The sequence below is a fragment of the Podarcis tiliguerta genome (genome assembly GCF_965153285.1).
Source record: "Podarcis tiliguerta genome assembly, chromosome: 6".
Taxonomy (NCBI): Eukaryota; Metazoa; Chordata; class Lepidosauria; order Squamata; family Lacertidae; genus Podarcis; species Podarcis tiliguerta.
Window position 1 is genome coordinate 66,208,102 of NC_139539.1, and position 23,145 is coordinate 66,231,246.

The 23,145-nt window shown below is 42.5% G+C and overlaps 1 protein-coding gene across 2 annotated transcripts in view; it reads left to right on the forward strand.

The window, feature by feature from the left end:
- ADGRL2 (adhesion G protein-coupled receptor L2) overlaps positions 1–23,145 on the forward strand; it is a 339,276-nt gene that overhangs the window by 30,933 nt on the left and 285,198 nt on the right. The window contains exon 2 of one of the 2 annotated variants that reach the window (XM_083444776.1): positions 9,183–9,258. The exons of the other annotated variant lie outside the window; for it this stretch is intronic. The gene's annotated coding sequence lies outside the window, so the exon portion shown is untranslated. The remainder of the gene's footprint in view (positions 1–9,182; positions 9,259–23,145) is intronic. 2 annotated transcript variants of the gene reach the window in all.

A 23,145-nucleotide genomic window follows, 5' to 3' on the forward strand; every position in this document is an offset into this window, starting at 1 on the left:
TTGAACAGTTCTTACTGTCAAAAAGTTCTTCCTGATGTTTAGTTGGAATCTCCTTTCCTTTAACTTGAAGCCATTGGTTCAAGTCCTACCCTCCAGAGCAGGAGAAAACAAGCTTGCTCCATCTTCCATGTGACAGCCCTTCAGAAAGTTGAAGATGTCTATCATATCTCCTCTTAGTCTCCTCTTTTCCAGGATAAACATAAGTACCCAGGTCCTTCAATCCCTCCTCATAAGGACTGCTTTCCAGAGCCTTGGTTATCTTGGTTGCCCTCTGCACACGTTCCAACTTATCAACATCCTCCTTTAATTGTGGCACCCAGAAGCAGCTCCTAGCATAACTAAATAGTTAAAACTGCTAAATCATACCAAGATCTTTTAAACTAACACTCCCTTGCCTATGTTTTTCTGGCTCAACAAATCACGCTAAGCTGGGAGCTTCTGGCACTGAACCTAGAGTGTGATCTGAGAGTGCATGATGTTGAAGCTATGCAGGTGTGAGTATTGTCAATGCCTAGATGGAAGGCAGCTTGGGAACCCTCTGTAGTTCACATTGAGTTCCAAAATATCAATACAATAAATAATAGAGAGAAATCCCAGATGCAAGACAATTGTGGGCAAGCAGACCTGCACAATCTGTGACAAAGCACATGACATTGACACATGGCCAATTCGGCTGTAGTGTTTAGAACTTAGATGACTGGTTTCTAACGGTGATCCCTGGGTTGTATACTTATGGGAAACTGGTGCTATAATTCTTTGCAACGCTTCTTTATATTGTTACATAGCTCATGGATATATTTGATAGATGTATATTTGGGAAAAGGCAGCTAAACAGCTGCACTAACCTATCTGCATTCAACCCTGAGCTATACAACTCCAGAAGTCCTTGTGTGATGATCCCACAGAAAAGCCCAAAAGAAAGTTCTGTGTTTCCTCTATTAGTGGGGATCTGAAATTCTGTAAAACGAAAGTTGCCACCCTAACTAGGAAAGGGTGAGGGACAGTGCTTGGCTGCTGTTATGCCTTTACATTCACAACCATTTGATATGCCTAGGTCAGCAGGGAACCATTATCAACTCTTAATTGTTTTCAATCAAATGGCTGTTAAAGATGCAGCTAAAGTGGCTCTTACACAAGCTGGCAATCCTCTCTAAAATTTAAATGGCATTTTCACAAGTTCTACTTTTCTTCCTAGTCTTAGGTTTTTGAGTCACACTTTAATTACAAGCTCCTAGACTGTCTTCCAGTAGAACTAATTGTGGTGCAGGAGTGGAGACCCACAGTAAACTTTAAAGTGTACTGATCTTAGTAGATCAGACATAGGACAAACGTCTATATTCTCTCTCTCTCTAAATAAAATCTGGCAATAAATATTCTAATTAGGCCATGTTATGTAATGACAATGCCTAGTTGCATTTATGATAAATCATGACCTGAAGATCTAGACAAAAACTTGTGACTTTTCTATAAAGCATTGCAAACTGATCATGCCATGGAGGCCATTCAGTTATGTCCTTCAACTCCTTGCTGTCACTCCTTGTCCTCCCCTCCTCCAGCATCTATTTCCTGAAACAGCCACCTCACCCTGCCTAAGAACAGAGGGGCTCCTAGTCATACCACTGCTTTTTGTGTGTGTGCAAAAACTGAGAAGATGGTACCCCTATATGGAAAAAAGTGTCGTGGGTCCCAGGTCAAAATGGCTGCTAGGGCAGCACAAAAAGCAGTAGTACTATGCACGGGTGAAATACAACCCCCCCCCCAAAAAAAAACCTCCCGTGTGTTATACACACATGTTCCCAAGCAGTAAGATGGTCGTCTGAGAATTTAGACTTGAGTCCTGTGCAACGTGTGCATACTTGGGTAAAGGTAAAGGGACCCCTGACCATTAGGTCCAGTCGTGATGACTCTGGGGTTGCGGCGCTCATCTCGCTTTATTGGCCGAGGGAGCTGGCGTACAGCTTCCGGGTCATGTGGCCAGCATGACTAAGCTGCTTCTAGTGAACCAGAACAGTGCACGGAAACGCCGTTTATCTTTCTGCCAGAGTGGTACCTATTTATCTACTTGCACTTTCATGTGCTTTCAAACTGCTAGGTGGGCAGGAGCTGGGACTGAGGAACGGGAGCTCACCCCGTCGCAGGGATTCGAACCGCCAGCCTTCTGATTGGCAAGCCCTAGGCTCTGTGGTTTAACCCACAGTGCCACCCATGTCCCGTGTGCATACTTACCTGGGAGTAAATTTCACTTATTTCTTCATAAAACATAGGCTTGCATTGTAAGGAAGGAGTTTCAAAAGCAGTTTACAGTGTTGTCACAGCTTCTCTTCAGCAAGTGTGCACATTTCCTTGCCATTTGTTGTTTACTAGTCCTCATTTCCAACCCATGCTGCCCCTGCAGCTGGCCGTGAGGTTAGGTTCATCTCCCAACTCCTCAGCATCTTTCCCCATCTATGTGTTTCTTCAGAGAGCTCTCTATGAAGGTCACAAACCTCTATCATTTCCCCATTCTGCTTCTGTACAATCGTTCCTTGATTGCTTCTGAGGGAATGTAAGTAAAGTGGTGCATTCTGTCATTAGCCTCTTAAATGCCTCTCTGCATTCTTGAGCTTCAGACTGATCCAGAAAATCGCCTGCCTTGTAGCATGTTTACCCTGGTCTCTGCACTCTGATGGGAATAGTCCCTTGAAACCTTTGCCAGCCATCTGTTCAGGACTATACTTTGCAATATATGAGAAGTCATAAAAAGCCATTGTAACATATTTAAACAATGCTGTTGAGGAAGGTGTTTTCAAAGAGAAATGTAGCACTTCCTCAGGAACTCAGACTTAAAAAGATGTTCAAACAGTCCACATGGATTCTTTCCTTCACCCCCTCGAAAGCTGCAGTCTTCTTGTTTTTCAGTCATAATCATTAAGTCCCATAAAATAGCATCAGGCTTATGAGCCCGCCTGGGGACATAGAAACACACATTGACAAATGCCGTGCCCATTTCTTTTGCTTGCCTTTCATCACCCCTGGTATTAATATTTCAATTGATCTTGAAAGAAAAGAAGTTTAAAGTCTTGGGGCAGCCAGAATAGAAGTGATAGGGGCCTGTGGCTGTCCCCTTTTGGAATGGTCCTAGACATTCATAATATTAAGTAACTGTCATCTGCCATCAGTCATTGCAGCGACTAGTGTTTCCTTGTTTAAAAATTCATCACAGACGAATATTGTTATATATATTTAGAGTACCAGAACCTTAGACTAGAGCTGACACATGAAACTTTATGTGTTGGCACTGCCCAAGTCATGCTCAGAGTAGACCCCCCCCCCCTCAAGTTCAATCGATGTGGCTAACTTAAATCTGTTTATTTCAGTGGATCTACATTAGTATATTTTAGCAGAATTCAATGCTGCATGTTCAAAATCCAACACATTTGCTCTTTATTTTTCAAAATATTCCAATTACATAGTTAAGCAAGGCAGGTTGTTTTGCATTTTGCTGGACACGTTTATTTGTTTGTTTTGCCCCCCTCTTTAGGCAAACAACAACTCATATCTCTTTGTAGATTCCATTGATGTTGTCCAAAATAGCAATTTTTCCTTCTGAGACATTGCAGTTAATTGTATTTTGGATTAGAATATTTCAGCCATTATCACAAACTGGTGCTGTATTTTGGGTTGTGTGAGACTTCACACCTCCAGTGGACCCACCGAGCCTACTCAGCATGCACACACATGTGTGTGCGCGCACAGACACACTGCTGGAATCATGCATGCACCTAGTCTTATGAGCTGCCAAGCATAAGCGTCTCACTGTGGACCACATTCCTTGCTGTTTATTTATTAACTTAGATTTTTCACAGTTTTATCAGCTTTAGGGAAGCGCTCAAAAGTAAGAGACAAATTAAACAAGCATCAGTAACCTGAGACTGGATTAGTGGCAGGGAGCAGGGAGAGAATGCAAAGAGGCACGAAATTATTTAGGAACAAGTAAGTTCATTAGAGGCTTCAGATTTTGAGGAAGCTAAGCCTTATATAGCCCAGAACCAGTGGAGGGTGACTGGGGCAGTACCCCACCAACCTCAGTCTGCCCACAGCCTCCCCCTGTCTGCCTTGTTACTTACAAGCAGTGGGGGCTGGGGATGACAGCTCTGCCTGTCACTGGCTCCAGCTCCACCTACATTTGGTCTCTCTGCATTCTGTCTATATACAAAGGGCAACAGTCACCACAGCCAGGAACTGAGAACCACAACATATAAGCAGGTGGTGGACACTTTAAATCACACAGTAAAGAAGATGCCACATCAAGGCTGATTGCATGTGGATTTGTGGAGAATGCAATTGTTCATGTGGCAAGCCAAATTCATGTGACCAGTTGGACTGCTCGCCAAGAGGAGAAAGCCTACTGATGATGGGGTACAATTAGCTACAATATTTTTGTTTGTGTTTGTTTTTGCTTAGCTGTAAAATGTCAAGAAATTGTCTGAAAGTACTAGATAATTAATGGCAATGTATTTTTATTTGAGGGATGTAACAAATGTACATTTTTGGGATCCGTGATGAGATCTCCCAATATTTTAACTGTAAAGAAGCTGTGGGGAGTGGAGCTCCAATTTTGATCAGAGCAGCAGCACTGGGCAAGGGGAATTTAATCCTTTCACTCTCCACTGGTTTCCCAATTTAAATTACCCCCAAGCTGTTCTTATGCCTTCTCTGGGAAGAAGGCATACAGGTATTACGTGTGTCTGGAGGGGGAGAGAGAGAGAGAGAGAGAATGACAGATGATAGATAGATAGATGGTAGATAGATTAGATCCTTTTTCATTAGTGCATTTGACATGCATGGTTCTTTTTCTTTGAAACTCATAATTAACAGATATATAATTGCATATGGTCTGCGACACAGGCAAGAGTTTGCAACGTCCTAAATGATACACCTGGAAAACTAAAGTGAGCCAAGGGCCTAGCAGGAAGACTCAACCTGCTTTTCAGCAATGGAACTACAGCTGTGGAGATGTATGATATAATGAACTGTTACCTACTGTGAACCTTTTTGCAGTTATGGAACATAGCTCCGAGGCCGTTTCCACTTACCATTGACTCGCTCAAATGCCACGTTTTAATACACCACCCTCTTTTTCAAAGGAAAATGCTATACAAATGAGAAACAGGTAGGAAGCATCTTTTTGTAGGAAGTCAGTGGAATTTGTCCTGCAGGGTGGTGTGGCCATGCCAAATATATGGGATAGATATGTGAATCTAAAGCTAGTATTCTTCAGATTGTAGACCCATTGAAATGAACGGACAGAGGTAATTTAGATCCATTAATTTCAATGCCCCTAGTTGGAGACAATCCATAGAAGACACACATAAATTCAGGCATTTGGAGTTGTAGCATCAAGGACTGATTCTGTCATATTTCAATGTGGCAACCCAGTTATTCTATATTTTCAAGGATACTCTTGATTAGAAGAGGGTAAAACACTGACTGTGCATAATTTAAATGCAAGGGATATGCTCTGTATCTTTCTTTCTTTTTTAAGGAGAAAAAAATGCAAGTTATATAGCATGTAAGTGAGCTGAGAATAGTCCAAAGTGGCACTATTATATCTTTTAGGGGTTTTGAGCTCAATAAAACAGATGTCCTGTATTTACAAAATTGCTTTTAAAATGTTGTTTATGAGGAAAGGGGAAAAAATATGCAAACAGTTTAACATTTTGCCCCCTGGCATTTTTGAAGTACATTTCTACAGCAACACATTTTATCTTGTTCACATGGATGAGCCAGCAAAACCAAACTAATATCTGTAACTTACTACCTTGGGGTATATTTTTTCCTCTTTTTTTTACTGCTCCCTGACAATAATAAGGATTTAATTTAACAAGTCAAGGGGCAGATACAAAGCTTCAAAACATTTTTCATTGCTCTTGAAATGACAGGGCATAAGACAGATGGCCATATCTTTTCAAGGTGGGTCATCCCCCACATCCCACGGTGTCATACTTCTACTTAACCACAACTATAAAATGCTTCACTCCTGCCTTTGCTTTTGAGTTTCCAAATTTGGAGGTCAACAAGTAAGTTTGGCATTGCATAATTCAGGAAGGGATTGATTCTATCTCACTCTTCTTCTTCTGGGACCTGATTTTAGAGTAGTGCAAATTCAGCACTGGCCATGACCCAACAATTCTGTTTTACACATAAGAGTTTCCATGTGGCTCCGAATACAAGTACCTTTCCTTTCTAGAAATGGAGGAGAGCTCTCCACATTTACCACTGAGGAATCAGTGCACACAAGAATCTCATACCTACACTCTGCACAAAGATTACCATAATACTGTTCTGGATTAGAATATGCCAAATTATACAGGGTTTTTATTTTTAAAAAATGATCAAAACTCAGCATTTGGGATATAAACAAGTAGCAAAAACAGGACACATGCTTTCAGAGATTTTCCTTCAATCATAACTGTTAGGGGAAGTTATGAAGTGGTGCCTAAAAGGCCATATTCTGTAAATCCAAATTCTAATTCTCACCATAATCAGATAGAGTTCATCACACTCAAACCCAATGAAATCAATTTCTGCCTGCTCAGCAATTCCCCTTCCTGTAGTGCATGCCTCTCTAAAAGTGAAGTGCCAGGGGGCCCCAAAATGTTTTGGCACCTGAGGTGAAACACCCCATACTACCCCCACAATGCGGCATGTGCTTTCTGAAGCTCCCTTCCTGGCAGGTGGTGAGGCTTTGTGCGGGATCCTCCTTTCCCTTGGAAAAGCTCACCACTCTGTCCAGTGGGGAGAATTTCCCTTTTGGGTGGTGTAACACCTCCCATCTTGCCGACTCAGTGAGAGGAAAGGAATTCTGCAGAGTTTTGCTGCCAGTCCCTTTCCACCCCCAGGGGTGGGCAAGATTAGCCACAAAGCTGGGTGGCAGAATACTGTGCTGCTGTGCCACTGCCACCTCCCTTTCCTGCATTGTTGAGGAAGTATAGTGGACAGGGCACCCACAGGACTGCTGCTTCTTCCGTTTCCCCCTCCTGAGGCACCTTCTTCAACTTGCCTTGGGGTTGGCTGGTTCTGTGAAGTGCCAGCATCTAAAGACCTCTCCAAGATGAACACAGGAAGGCTCAAACTATTCATGAAGGGTGGGACACCTGGATGTATTCAGAACCATCCCATGATCTTGGTTCCCATGATCAGAGCTGCTGATAAAAGGGAGGAGCCTAACCACCTTCAGCTGAACACAGTAATTTATTTATTTAGTCATTCATTTATATGTAAGTTTTGTATTCAGCTACCTTGGGAGGGAGGTGTCACATTCAAATAATGAACAAAGGCATACAATAATATCAGCCGATAAACCTAATCAATTAAAAAGAAACCAAAACCACTTCAAATCTGCATCTCTTACTCTGCTTGCTACAGTAGGTTAGAATCTCTCTGCAGACCTTCATGCTCAATGTGCAATGTTCAGGAGAGTAAGGTCCTGGGTCGCATGAACATTGGGCTAGCACCCATGCACTCATGTGCACCCTACACAGTTTGAGTGCTCGGGTGCTTACCCAAATGCCTGAAGATGAGCTACGATTCTGTTAATTCAGACACCCTATATAGTCATTTGTTACAATGGTTTAGTGTGGTGTTTGAATTAATCTGTTGTGACCAATATCCGCTGACAGTAGCCTTGTGCGTGACCACGGGATTCCTGTATCTTCAATGATGAGGCTCGGCCAAACCATTGCAAGTGCTCAGAAGTTGAGGGTACAATATAAGTGCTGGTATGGTGTTACCTTGGGTTAAGTACTTAATTCGTTCCGGAGGTCCGTACTTAATCTGAAACTGTTCTTAACCTGAAGCACCACTTTAGCTAATGGGGCCTCCTGCTGCTGCCGCGCTGCCGGAGCACGATTTCTGTTCTCATCCTGAAGCAAAGTTCTTAACCTGAAGCACTATTTCTGGTTTAGCGGAGTCTGTAACCTGAAGCGTATGTAACCCGAGGTACCACTGTACTCATACATAGAAATGAGTTCCTTAGGCAAACAGGCATTAAGGCAAGAGAAGGCAGTAGCCGCCCTTTATCCCAAAATAAAATGAAGAGAGGTGCTGACTCTACTTCTTTAGTCATCTTCCCTAAGAGAGTCTCCAGAACAGGAGAGACTGCCGTGTTCACTAAAATACCTTTTGATTGGAAAACTCCTTGTGGCACTTCGATTATACGAGGAACTCAAAGCATTAAAGAGATGCAACCTCACAAATAGGTATTTGTAAGGGTTTGTCAACTCCAATGAAGCAATCTGTTTGTTGACTTCCTTTTCCATGCACATCTGCAACTGCTCGCTACGTGGGGGCGGAGAGGACGATGCCATTAAAACAAAAGGGGGACCTTAGTGTGACCTTTTCAGCAAGGGATAAAACGTATTGATTGGTGGCTGCTGAAGGACATCATTAAATTCTCTGTGTTTGATTTCATTTTTTCTCCTCTCCCTTCTCCCCTTTTCTTTCTTTTATTTATTATTTGGTTGCCTGGCAGGCATATCAGTACTGACTAACCCTGCCAGTTCAACTATTAAAGAATTTATCTCTCGGAGGAGGCCTGATGTAAACATGATAATCTGTTTGGCGGCCCTTATGATGGAGTATGAATAAAACATATGACAACACAGTTTGAGCACAGGAGCTTACTATCTGTTACAAAGCAGAATGTCTGGATGCTCCTTGAAGGCCTTCCATGGTTAATCCCAGAGGCCTAATCCTTTGTTCTTCATATCAGTTCACCTACAAGGGGAGTGGTTAATTCAACCCCGCCACCACTTTTACTTCTCTTCAATTAAATGATAACGTCCCGTTCAAGAGCAGCTAATGGGATAAGCTAAGAGGAATTGGGCCTGAAAATACTTTTCTCTTTCTATTTTCTCTTTCTTCTGTTTTGTGGTTGGAAATAAGAGTATTTCTCTTAGGACTCGGTGGGTACATAAGCCAAAGAATAACTTTGTTTGCAGAGAATCAAGCTTGTCTCTTTAGTTCATTTCCATTTTCCATCTGTAATTTGATTGTGAGACATGTATTAACTAGAATGTATCGTCAGTTTAGAACTGGTCTTTTCCACGATCTGTACTGTATTAAGGAGCTAGTTTAGTGCAACGGCCAGAAGACTGGTTGGGTGAGGCTGTAATTCACTTCTTGCCTTTTTTGCTTTACAGTGGTAAATTTTGAAGTACAGGAGTTCATCATGACAGCCCTCACAGCTGTGCCCCCAAGGAGAATCCAAAAATTCAGGTAGCTGTTTAAAAATATATAGATACTACAAGAATGAAGGTTAAACTTGTAAAACATGCTGAGCTTTAATAAAAGCTCTTCGACCAGCAGAAATGCAGTCTTAACTAGAAATGAAAGCTATCTTGCAAAAAAAGTGGTACCATTTAATATGCTAGCATGAAAGAGGCACCCCACTGAAGAAAGGGAAAATGTTTACAGCATCTGCTTAATTTGACTTCCTCCATGCTATTCTTTGCCAATCAATAGAACCAGAATGCCTCCTTATAAGTTGCGTAAGCAAAGAGAATCCCCCTTAAGCAGATGACATCATTGCTCCTGCTCTGAAAAATGGTCCTGGAGCTGCTCCCTCTTGTGCTGTCCTTCGGCACCTAAGCCACAAAGTACACTTTGGCTAGGTACACATTAGCAACTTAAAACACAGCAGCAGGGTCATTCTCCCATCCCACCATGCATGTTTCAATCACGTTGCATGGGTCAGGGATGTCTTCACCCAATGTGCATTACGTTGTTTGTTTTCCCTGTGCCTTCAGCCACCCAAACACCTATTCATGAACCTGTCATCGGCGCATGTCGCAAATGTACACATCCCACATTGACTGCAGAGTGATTGCGGTTTATGTTATTGAATCAGATTGACTCCAGTTCGGTGGAAAACAGGTCAAACTGCCACATTTCTCAAGAAACTACAGGGTAGATATGGATTGTGGCTAATGCCATGCATGCATGGCTTTGAAACCCCAGCAGTGAGAGCTCACTGGAGCCAGAGAAAAGGGCAGTGCAAGCACAGCCTTAGTCCAGCCCATGGGTAGAACAAACTAAGGCCCAGGGGCAGGATCCGGCCCAATCGTCTTCTAAATCCGGCCCGCAGACAGTCCGGGAATCAATGTGTTTTTACATGAGTAGAATGTGTGATTTTATTTAAAATGCATCTCTGGGTTATTTGTGGGGCATAGGAATTCATTCATTTCCCCCCAAAAAATATAGTCCAGCCCCCCACAAGGTCTGAGGGACAGTGGACTGGACCCTGCTGAAAAAGTTTGCTGACCCCTAGTCCAGCCACTATCCTCTCCACCTCTGCCACCGCATGCAATATAAACATACTTCTGACCAGCCTTTCAGGGTGGTTGTGACATTCCTTGAAACTGTTGTATGAAACTGGTGCAGCAGCAGTGACTAGGAGATTGAGCTAGGAATTAGGAATTCTCTCATTCAAATCACGGTTCTGCCATAAAGTCAGTTGGAAATAAGGTCACATGTTTGAAGCATTCTGGACACCCCAAAGGCATTTTATCGAATCCTGACAGCGTCCACGAGTAATGCTCTTTTGGACTACATAATCGTTCTAAGCATCAGTTTATATGTTGTATCACATTTGGAAAAAGGTGTTGAATCACTTCCAAGGCTGAAAATCATGTGGATCTCTACTGCGGCTGTTGTTTTTAAATCACCTTATCCTATATAAATTCTGTGAATCTACCCACTAATAGGAATATTCTGTAACTGTAAAATGAGCACGTGGAACATTTGAGTTGCCACCCTTTGTTTATTTGATAAGCCTGAAGGTTCTGTAACTAAATATATTGGTTTGCTTATGCAGAATTTTAACGTTAGGATCCTGCTTTATGCAAGTGAACTTTTCCCCTCAATTAGCTTTAATTCTTAAGACATAAGAAATCAGATCCAGCACTACAACCAACTGAGCAGAAATCAGAGTCTTGGCAGGCCCATGCAGTCAAACCTGTTCCTGGTTCAGGTAGATAAACGAGCATGGAATTGTTTAATGCAGCCTTTTCGGTATAACAAGAAAACTATTGTCTTTATATTTTGAGTTTGTTTTTAAAAGCCTGGCTGTTTAAAAATAAAAATGCTTATAGCACATTTTTTTCCCTGGGAAATCTCTCCCTTTATGTACCAGCTTTGGCCATTAATCCTCTAATTATGTTCCTGCATAGATATAATTTTTGATCTTGGGCACAAGGAACCGTAAAAATAAAAGTTTTTCTATAAAGGCTGCTTTATACAAGCACCCAACAGCTGCTATTGGTCAAACAACTTTCTAGGGACTGTCTCTTCTCCATCAACAGCTCTTGTATAAGCCACAAACGCTACATTGTACAGAACCGATTCTTGTTCCACAGTGGCTACGTGATTTCTTGCCGCTCTTAATCAGAGGCCTTTATTACATGCTAAATATGGCCGCAATTCTGCCGCACACAGTTCCCAACATGCAAATTCCAATGAAATTAATGCATGCTATATTCATGCAGCCCGGGTTACAGCCTGTGTTTTATCAGAAGGCCATATTTTTCATATAGACAAAGGTCTTGAAATGTGCCGTTGTTAAAATCAGGGATTCACATTTCCCCATCTAACTACCATAGTGGGGGGGGGGGGGCTCAGTGCTATAGACACGCCTTAATGAATCTCAGATTTCAGCAATATGGGGCTTTCTGTGTTGAAACAATAGGGGTGTACAGTACATGTGCCTGTGTAAGCAGTAGTTGACCTCTGCAAATCAAGTGTGTACACTTTCATACAAAAACATGTACAGTGGTACCTCAGGTTAATTTGTCCCGGAGGTCCGTTCTTAACCTGAAACTGTTCTTAACCTGAAGCACCACTATAGCTAATGGGGCCTCCTGCTGCCGCCGCACCGCCAGAGCCCGATTTCTGTTCTTATCCTGAAGCAAAGTTCTTAACCTGAAGCACTATTTCTGGGTTAGTGGAGTGTGTAACCTGAAGCGTCTGTAACCTGAAGCATATGTAACCCGAGGTACCACTGTATGTGTTAGGGACAGCTTGTACCTGTGTTCAGTGTAAGGTGTGAAGAAGAAGAAGAAGAGTTTGGATTTGATATCCCGCCTTTCACTCCCTTTAAGGAGTCTCAAAGTGGCTAACATTCTCCTTTCCCCTCCTCCCCCACAACAAGCACTCTGTGAGGTGAGTGGGGCTGAGAGACTTCAGAGAAGTGTGACTGGCCCAAGGTCACCCAGCAGCTGCATGTGGAGGAGCGGAGACGCGAACGCGGTTCACCAGATTACGAGACTACCACTCTTAACCACTACACCACACTGGCTCTCAAATAACTGGAACTGGCATCCGAGGTGACCAAACCTGTATCCATTATTTGTACATTTTAAAAAAATCTCACTGGAAGCATAGTAAGTGTTCAGATAAAAGCAGATCACCCCATTTAACCATCTAGTCAGCATACACTATATAATCCATGCTGGATGAGGTCAGCCATTCCATGACTGGTCAAAGGCGTACAGTGCAGTCTGAAACAGCTACCTGTGTATAGCACACAGGCATAATAAATAATAATAATAATAATTATAATTATAATAATATGCAGATAGTATATGAGTTATCTTAATTTTCCTTGCGGTCTTGTATAGGTCCATGGTATTTAAAAAAGGATATTCCCCAACACACACACACAGGTCAAAGCCATCATTATCCTAATTGTGAAATGTAATAACTGGATATCTGGGGCTGGTAACATTTGCCCTTGTTCACTTCCTGAGGATTTTTTTTTTAAGCTGTTGTGCACAGCTACAGAAATACCTGTGCATGTGCCCAGAATAGAAAAAAGTTTTAATGGAAGGTAGGGAAGGAGAGATTTGGAAGAGTGGAAAAAAGCACAGCCCAGATACGTTCTGTCAAGCTCTGCCTACAGGCGCAGATGGAAAGTAGTGAAACTGCAATGAATATTATGACTGGAAGATAATGGGAATGGATGTAAAGCACCTTCTGACAGTAGTTTAGAATTACTAAATTAATTGTAGTAGTAGTCGTTGTTGTAGTAATGTAAAAATCTGAATATTCCAGTAACTTTGCTTCAGACTGTGATTGACCTCAGAGGTTTAGGATTTGAGCCGCATAGGATTTGAACTGATCTCTGACCCCCTTCCTCCTTTATGTTAATCTGCAGAAAGCAGGGGGTGGGTCAAAACCTGGCTCATGATATAAACTTCATGACTTAGGACCTCAGAGGGGAATGTAATAAAACCTCAAGTATTCACCGACTTATTGACTGCCAGTTCTTTTCATTTATTTCTTTTTCTCCTCCTGCTTTTTTTTTTTGTTTTTGTTTAAGAACTTGTGTGGTCTCTTTCAGGTTGCGTTTGGTGGGGGGGGGATCAGTATATTTTGTCAACAGGATAAATTTATTCTCTTTGTTTCTTAGTTTCAGTCAAAATGTGACTGCCCTTGACTCACACATTCAGATGTCAGGAGAGTTCCAATAATAGTCCCTCTCCACCCTTTACATCTGGGCACTCAAGTTTCATATTTTGCTTTGCTTCCCTTGAAGAAACCTATCTATTGTTTATTCATTTTCCACCTTCATGGATGTTGGAAGAGCTTTGCAGTTCAGCTGCCAAAAGTGTATGTCGTTAGCCTGCTTTATTTAAAGGTAACTTGGCTGTCTGGTCTGGGTAGCACTAGCTGTAGTGGTTCATGAATCAAACATGCAGCACCGTGTGACCTCACGAGGCGGTCTAGCATACGCTACTTCCTCTTAACACACCACTTCATTGCGTGACAAAATTTGCCCCCACAAGTTGTGGTGTTTGCCGCCAACCTGGACAGCTTTAGAAGAGGATTCAACAAATTCATGGAAGATAGGAATACCAATGGCCATCGGCCATGATGGCTATGTTCTACTTCCACTGTTGGATGTAGTATGCTTCTGTATTCCAGTTGCTGGTGGAAGAGGGCAACTGCACTCAGGTCCTGGGTTCTGGGCTTCTCATAGGCTGGTTGGCTGCTGTTAGAAGAGGATACTGAACCAGATGGGCCTTTGATATGATCTAGCAGGAGTCTTAAGTCCCTCCCACGCTTTCTTCCTCTTTTGCTAGCTCACACCCAATCCAGCATTCCCCTGAATTTTTATCAGAAATTGTTGGGGTTTTCAATGCAACGATAAGCCTCATTTACTACTGCTACTACTAGTACCACTACTAGAACGTGCAGCTAACCAGGGTAGTGACAGACCTCTAAGTGTCCCTATTCTCCAGATTTATAGAAGCCATCCTGGTTTCTGATTTGATCCCGGAATGTCCCGCTTTTCGCTAGGACGTCCCTATTTTCATCAGAGGAGCATTGGAGGAAATGGAGCTATGTGACTGCCGAGCCAAGAAGATAGTTATCTATACAAACTTTAGGGAAGTTTTTTATGTGTAACGTTTTCTTATGTTTCTTATGTTTTTATATATGTTGGAAGCCACCCAGAGTGGATGGAGCAACCCATTTAGATGGGTGGGGTATAAATTTAATAACTACTACTACTACCACCACTACGACTATTCTGGAACAGTACGTCCCTATTTTCATTAGAGAAATATTGGACGGTATGAAGTGAGGGTGGTGCCAGCTTTTCCATTCATTAATTGTGCTTCAGGGTTCAGTCACAGAAGACTCAGTGGTTCAGGCAAGATGGCCACCCAGTTGGCTTTCAACACACTATTGACTTTTTATCCTTTGGGGCAGGTTTAAAAACAAAATGTGATGGTGTTCTTGGGTTCCAGTGTTGTGAGAAAATTAGGCCACAATCACACAAGTGTTTGTGTCACTGGTTTACAGTTTAAAGAACTTCTAGGAATGCCCATACCACTGGAGTGTCCATACATAAGAAGTTATAAGAATTCCATAGATGTACTCAGCAAGAAAATTGAGGGAAAGAAAGACCCCCCAAGGTGGGTTCCTGTATACTCATGGGTTGTCAACATCGACATGGAATATACAGAGTAGTTTTAAAAAGAAAGAAAACACACCCCACCCAAAAAAAGAAACAGTGGGAGTTGTGGGGGTACATGCATGCTGGTTTCATCCTGGTTCCACCTTTGGCAGTGGAGCTTGAGGTGCAGATATAAGCTCTAACCCGACTGGGGCAGACTGACAGACAAGGTGAATGAAAGATTGTGGGGGAAATGATAGCTGTCTTCCTTTGTCTTCATACTCATTCTTCTCTTCCAAAAGAAACATCTTTCTCAGTTTAATTAAGGTGAAGCTGCACCATCCCGGTGGATTGATTTAATTTGATAATTGCAAGATTATTTGCAGAAAAGTGTTTCCATGTGTCTCTTACTTTCACTTTGTTGCATGTGTGTTTGTGTTTTTAATTGAAGAGCCTTGGCTCTGCTACCTTGCCAGAGAGCTTCCCTTGCAGTGTTATTGCAACCACAAATAAACCCTCAAATCTTTTAAAAAGCTATATGAAAAGGTAAACCTTCAAATGAAGTGAAATACAAAAAGGTGGCTTCCTGCTTATCAACCTTCGTACAGGGTTGGGGGAGGTGTTGATGGGAAGAAATCATCCACTTATGTTTCATTTCCTTTGACAACTGTATCCCACACCCTTCCCTTTTGCATTTATCAGAGATGTTGCAATGTCTTATCTTCCTTTGGGTTCATACAGGATGCTATTTTGATATTCAGAGACACAAGAGGATTTCTTGTTAATTTAATTCAAGATAGTACTAAATTTGATCAAAATGAAGAGCTTTGGACCCATATGTGCATAAAATGGGTCCCTTCCAATTCTACAATTCTGTAATTCTGTGAATATTGTGAATAGTGTGTGTGTGTCATATATATATACACGATATATATACAGAGAGAGAGACAAAGGCAGGCAGGCAAAGACAGAGAGAGGACACATTTTTATCCCACCCTTACTCACAGAACATCCACGGTCCTCCTCCCATACTATTCTCACACCAACCCTGTGAGTTGGATTAGGTCAAGACTGGCCCAAGGTCCCTGGTGAAATTTGTGGCTGGGTCTCCTTGCTCTTTGTGCAACAGCCCAAATTCTGCACCACTAGCCATTCTGAAAGTTCTCACTCAAAAAATGGCTTAGTAACTGAATAAATATCACAGTCTGGATGATGATGAAGTTATCAATACTAACATGAAAATTGATAGATCTTAATCATTAAATACTGAATTAAATCATAAATTGATTCCTTGTTTATGTAAAATGTGGCTGGAGAAGGTAACTGTTAGGTGGATCTACATCTGGTTGACTGATCGAACCCAAAGAGAGCTTCCTAAGGTGGTTCCTTATCATCCTGGAAAAAAGGAACAAATGGAGCACCTCAGAGCTATGTCCTGGGCCTGTTGTTGTTCAACCTCTTTATAAATAACTTGGATGAATTATTATTATTAATTTATTTAATTTCTATACCGCCCTATACCTGAAGGTCTAAGGGCAGTTCACATAAAATATAAAATACATAAAGTCAAAACAAAGCCAACAACCCAATTAAAAAAAAACTCCAAAAGAGCCAGCATTTTTAAACAGGGTATAGGATGTAAATCGAGTCAGGCAAAGGCCTGGTTGAAAAGGAACGTTTTTGCCTGGCGCCTAAAGGTGTATAGTGAAGGCGCCAGGCGAACTTCCCTGAGGAGAGCATTCCACAGACAGAATGAAGTTTTTGAGGAGGAGATAGTTTTAACAGAAAAATTATAATGTTCTTGTTTAAACCTGAAACAGTGTTTCTGACAGAATATAAGTGCTGTGCCTTTAATAGTGAAACCATCAAGCTTTATCCCTCTTTGAGTGCTAATTTGTATAAATAGAGTTTTCCATCCTGCCTCAGCTTTACACCTAGTTCAGAGAAGAAGTTGTCACAGGAAACCCCAGTATCAAGAGTCCTTGCTGCGGGCTTATGCTATTTGCTACCACATAGGGAATTGTTTTAGACAGGAACTAAGCAAGGTTTATGGGACGTGGGTGGCGCTGTGGGTTAAACCACAGAGCCTAGGACTTGCCAATCAGAAGGTTGGTGGTTCGAATCCCCGCGTCGGGGTGAGCTCCCGTTGCTCAGTCCCTGCTCCTGCCAACCTAGCAGTTCGAAAGCATGTCAAAGTGCAAGTACAGTGGTACCTCAGGTTAAGTACTTAATTTGTTCCGGAGGTCTGTTCTTAACCTGAAACTGTTCCTAACCTGAAGCACCACTTTAGCTAATGGGGCCTCCTGCTGCTGCCGGAGCACGATTTCTGTTCTCATCCTGAAGCAAAGTTCTTAACCTGAAGCACTATTTCTGGGTTAGCAGAGTCTGTAACCTGAAGCATATGTAACCTGAAGCATATGAAACCTGAGGTACTACTGTAGATAAATAGGTACCACTCTGGCAGGAAGGTAAACGGCGTTTCCATGTGCTGCTCTGCTTTGCCAGAAGTGGCTTTAACATGCTGGCCACATGATCCGGAAGCTGTACGCTGGCTCCCTCGGCCAATAAAGCGAGATGAGCACTGCAACCCCAGTGTCGGTCACTACTGGACCTAATGGTCAGGGGTCCCTTTACCTTTACCTAAGCAAGGTTTAATTTTCAAAACCAGACTTGGTCATGTTGCCCTTCTCCCATCTTCGCTGAGGGCAGATGTCACAATGGTCCCTGTCAAGAGCACCAGCATCACAGCTGCCATAGAAACAGGACTTGCCCTCTTTTACTGAGCAGAAGGAGCACCAATGGCCTTGCAGGACCAAGATTCAACAGCATGCTGGCTACATACCACCATGTTTTGGCCACTGTTCTTGCGAAGCAGACCAAACCACTCAGACTAGCCTCTCCAAAGCAGTCTCTCAAACTGAAGGTCACCTTGCTAGGATCCACATGAGAACTGTGGCACTCCATCTCGGTTATGCACTTCGTTTCTTTAAGTTTCTTTCAATACATCATCATTATCATCATTACTATTATAATTACCTATTGTTCTCTGAACTGCTTTGTCTTTTCTCTTTTGTGGATATCATGCGATTCTCCTCCACCCGCCTTATTTCTTGAAATGAGATTAAATGGATATATCTCTTGCATTTAACAATTCTAGGTTCTTGAGCACCTTATGATGAAAGGCTGCATTGTAGCTTGTGCACCTGCATGGTGATTAATGAGAACAAAAGCTTTGGGAATAGTGATTGCTTGATAGCGGTAGCTACTCAGAAAGCTTAGGTTGCACAAAACATTGTGAAGTTAAACATGACATTGCACTCAGCTTCTTGTAGCACAGAAGGTTAGTGTATTCTTGTTTCAGAGGGCTGGCGGGAGCCAGTTTGGCAGCACAGCCCATCCAATGGATGAATAACATCATTGTCCCATAAGTCCTACAGGATTTCTTCTCCTATATTCCCAATAAAGTCTGAAGTGATGGAGAGAGCATTAAAGGATATGAGGGATTCCTGAGGCAAGTAAAGGAAGAAGCAGGAGCAAAGTCTGGTTCTGATCAGATGGCACAGTCTACCCAAGGGCAAAACTAGGGTTGCCATGAGTCCAGACTTTCCTGGGATTCCAATGATGGGGGGGGGGGAGAGCTAAACAACTTTCCCAAAGTTTTACTTCTTGAAATATGGCAACCCTACAAGACACATATGGAAGGATCAAGCTCAGTAAAACTTGTGCTGAAAGGGTACAGCATACCACCTGTGCAGTCAAACAGGCACAGTATTTATTAGACCTGGGTGTGAAGGACAGTGACCCATTCAGTTCCATTTTTATTCATTATGACGTTTGAGGGAGAGAGTCGATGGTGATGTAAAAGAGCACAATATTAAAGAGAGATTTGAAAACAATTATAACAAATGTGTTATAATTCATCATGCAAATTCATCATGCGAAAGGCTGGGCTGGATGAATCCGAAGCCGGAATTAAGATTGCTGGAAGAAATATCAACAACCTCAGATATGCAGATGACACAACCTTGATGGCAGAAAGTGAGGAGGAATTAAAGAACCTTTTATTGAGGGTGAAAGAGGAAAGCGCAAAATATGGTCTGAAGCTCAACATCAAAAAAACGAAGATCATGGCCACTGGTCCCATCACCTCCTGGCAAATAGAAGGGGAAGAAATGGAGGCAGTAAGAGATTTTACTTTCTTGGGCTCCATGATCACTGCAGATGGTGACAGCAGTCATGAAATTAAAAGACGCCCGCTTCTTGGGAGAAAAGGAATGACAAACCTAGACAGCATCTTAAAAAGTAGAGACATCACCTTGCCAACAAAGGTCCGTATAGTAAAAGCTATGGTTTTCCCAGTAGTGATGTATGGAAGTGAGAGCTGGACCATAAAGAAGGCTGATCGCCGAAGAATTGATGCTTTTGAATTCTGGTGCTGGAGGAGACTCTTGAGAGTCCCATGGACTGCAAGAAGATCAAACCTATCCATTCTGAAGGAAATCAGCCCTGAATGCTCACTGGAAGGACAGATCGTGAAGCTGAGGCTCCAATACTTTGGCCACCTCATGAGAAGAGAAGACTCCCTGGAAAAGACCCTGATGTTGGGAAAGATGGAGGGCACAAGGAGAAGGGGGCGACAGAGGATGAGATGGTTGGATGGTGTTCTTGAAGCTACCAGCATGAGTTTGATCAAACTGCGGGAGGCAGTGGAGGACAGAAGTGCCTGGTGTGCTCTGGTCCATGGGGTCACGAAGAGTCGGACACGACTAAATGACTAAACAACAACAATAACAAATGTGAGTAATGAAACGCATGGGGTTTAAATGAACGATAACAAAATGAATGCCGTTTTAAATAATGAAAATGAATGGAATTGTGAAACAAAACATATTCTTCCACACCACTCTTGTCATCACCATGGTGTGCTGCAAAAGCCTGGGCAGTGATAAAGAGATTAGATAGTCATAGATTGAAACTGAGGTCAAGGAATGATGAATCAAGTGGAAGGACATCTGCAACTAAATCTATGGCTGACTTGAAAGTGCTACTCAGAAAGTATATGGATTATATACTTCCTGCCTGGTAGGTTTTTGTTCTTGTTGTTTGGCGAAGCTGTCCTTTCTCCCCATGCTCAATCACAGAGTAATCGGGTCAGCAGGTTTATTTGTGGAGACCCATGTTCACCATATCGCAGAGCAGTTATAGACATGGTTTTATGGACTGCACCAGCAGATGCACAGTTCACTAAGGACTAGTCACCACTACACAGTTGGTTTGGTGGGGAGCACTTACCTTTGGGAGGCCCTTGAGTGGATGGTCACCCTAACTGCAGTCTGTTGGCATAATCAGGCAACCATTTTTTCAGTAAGCATGTGCTTCAATTGTGAGGTCTGGAAATACAGCTGCACCACCATGTCTCCTGATATGAAAAGGCAAAGACAAAATGGCCCCTTCCCATTCTATTGCCATATGATGGCAGGCAGCAGTTTTGTCTTACAGCCTTACCAGTTGAGACAGCCTTGCCACTTAAGCATGGCTTTTTTCACTAAGTGCTTATTTTACTAAGTCTACCCACTTTTAAATCATAACATGTCTCCACTGAGTTCATTCCACTGTCTGCAGCCAATAGATGTATTTTGTAGGAGGATAGATCTTCCCCCACACCTCGTGATGAATATCGGCTTATCCTAACACAGAGGCGGGCTTTTTTACTGGGAACACCTATGTCACAGAACACTCTCTCTGCTGAAATATAAGAGGCCCCTTCGGTAACAACATTCTGCTGGCTCTTGATGACGCACCTATTTTTAAAAATGTTTAATTAAATTATTTTTTAATCAAATTTCTATGGCACCCTTCATCAGAGGATGACATGGCAGTTTACAATATAAAAAACAGAAATATTCATAACATGGTAACAAACAAAAAACAATCCCCCCCCCCCCATTTTGAAAAGCCACAGATTGTTTAATTAGCCAATGTCCTGGGAGAAGACAAATGTCTGTGCCTGGCGTTCCCCTGATCTCCTAACCTGAACCTCCAGCTTTGATTGTTTTAATTGTTGCTTTAACTCTTTTAATTGCCATGCTGTTTTAATGGGATTGTTTTATTGTACATTTTAATTGCAGGTGCTTAATTTAATGCTTTGATTAAATTGTCTTACTGTGTGTTTTAATTGTGCCCATTTAAAGGATTTTGCAATTGGCTTTATACTTGTAGACTGCTTAGAAGCCGCCATGGCAATTATTGGTATATTCATATTATTCACATCATCATCATCATCATCATCATTGTATAGAGGTACTCCAAGCCGTTGTATCAACAGAACAGTCCCAAATATAGTCTGCAATAGTATTTAAGAAGAGAGGGGGAGAGAGTCCAACCACTACAATACTGTTGAAAGGATCTGTGAACAACTACCACAAATAAATGGGCAGCGCCTGCCCATTGTGGGATGCTTTCTCAACTCCTTTGCAACAAGACTAATGCTAATAAATGCTGGATAAGATCAAACCACCCAGTTAAGGTTCTTTACACTCCAGCTGAGAAATGTCTTCAAGCAATTTGTTGCTTCAGTTGCAGCAGGACTCGGTTGGGGGTTTAAGAAAGAGCTAGTTACAATTAGTAACTAATGCAGATCCTGTGCTTACATGCTTTAGAGGTTCTAATGGCTAAAGGCATATCAAAGAAATATCTTTAATTACTGTGCTCCTTCCTTCCTCCACTCAATTTGCTCTTACTCCATCACCTTAACCTGCCTAGAATACACAGCAGAAGTCTCAACAAGTGCACCATATCATTCTTTACTGAGAAAGGGACATGATACATGGCCAAATAAGGGTGTGAGTCTCTCTCTCCCCCCCCCATTAATTCTCTGTTCAAATAGATCCCTGCAAATCCCTGCAGAGATTAGGAGAGACTCTGATAGCAGTTAATTGACAGCAAGGGAAAGTAAACAGAAGAGTGTTTCTAATGGTGGAGACTGGGGCAGAAGAGGAAAAGAGCAAAAGGATTGTTTGGGATAACAGCTTTGGCAGTCGCCCAAGGAATGTGTGCCAAATGGCACATGGTAAGATAGAGACCCCTTTACAAGAGGGTACCAATGGCATGAGTGGAATGTTCAAAAGGGAGGGGCACATATTGGCAAGTTTTGCATGATCTGCATGTCAAAAGCAACTTGCACTGCATAGAGCAAATGCCTTTCTATTAAACAACAACAAAAGACCTCTTCTAAACAAAGTGCTAGAGGCTATGCCATTGTTCTCCTTCTCCACAGCTTTGAGGACAGGTACATGGCATAAAACAAAACCCCTTCCAGACACTCCAGCATAACAAAGGGAAGCAAATTGTGTTTAATGAAAACAAGCACATCAGAGGGACTGAAATCAAGAGCCAGCAGAACCCAAATTCTCCTTCGTGAATATATATATATTTTTAACGCTAATGATAATCAGGATACTAGATAGTGGTTCTCCTGTGCTCACACTGGCTAGACCATGGGTAGGCAAACTAAAGCCTGGGGGCTGGATCCGGCCCAATCACCTTCTAAATCCGGCCCATGTTTTTACATGAGTAGAATGTGTCCTTTTATTTAAAATTCATCTCTGGGTTATTTGTGGAGCCTGCCTGGTGTTTTTACATGAGTAGACTGTGTGCTTTTATTTAAAATGCATCTCTGGGTTATTTGTGGGGCATACAAATTCATTCATCCCCCCCCCAAAAAAAATATATAGTCCGGGGGGCCCCCCGCACAAGGTCTGAGTGACAGTGGACTCGCCCCCTGCTGAAAATGTTTGCTGACCCTTGGGCTAGACCCTTAAAGTTTCCAGTTGATTGCACTCTTTCAGTAACAGGGCTTGTGATTGGATAATTTGGTGTTTCTGGCTTCACCCACCAAAAATCCAAACGTGAACATTGTTGGAGGAAGTGGGCAGTGCATGATCAATCAAGCCAGTTGCTGTGGCAACTGCCCAATGCCGTCTATATAAGTGATTAAGACACATCAGCTCAGTGGTCTGGGCTTAGTCCACAGTCAGTGAGTTCAAGTCTGTGTTAGATCTTGAAGCTGGAGCAACACAGATACCAGGGCCGTCTTAAGCATATCCGGTGCCCTGGTGCAAAGATCCTTCAGGCACCCACCCCACCCCCATTCCCATTTCCCATAGTTGTTGACCTTTTCCCCAGCCTCTGCGGGGATCGCTCTCCTC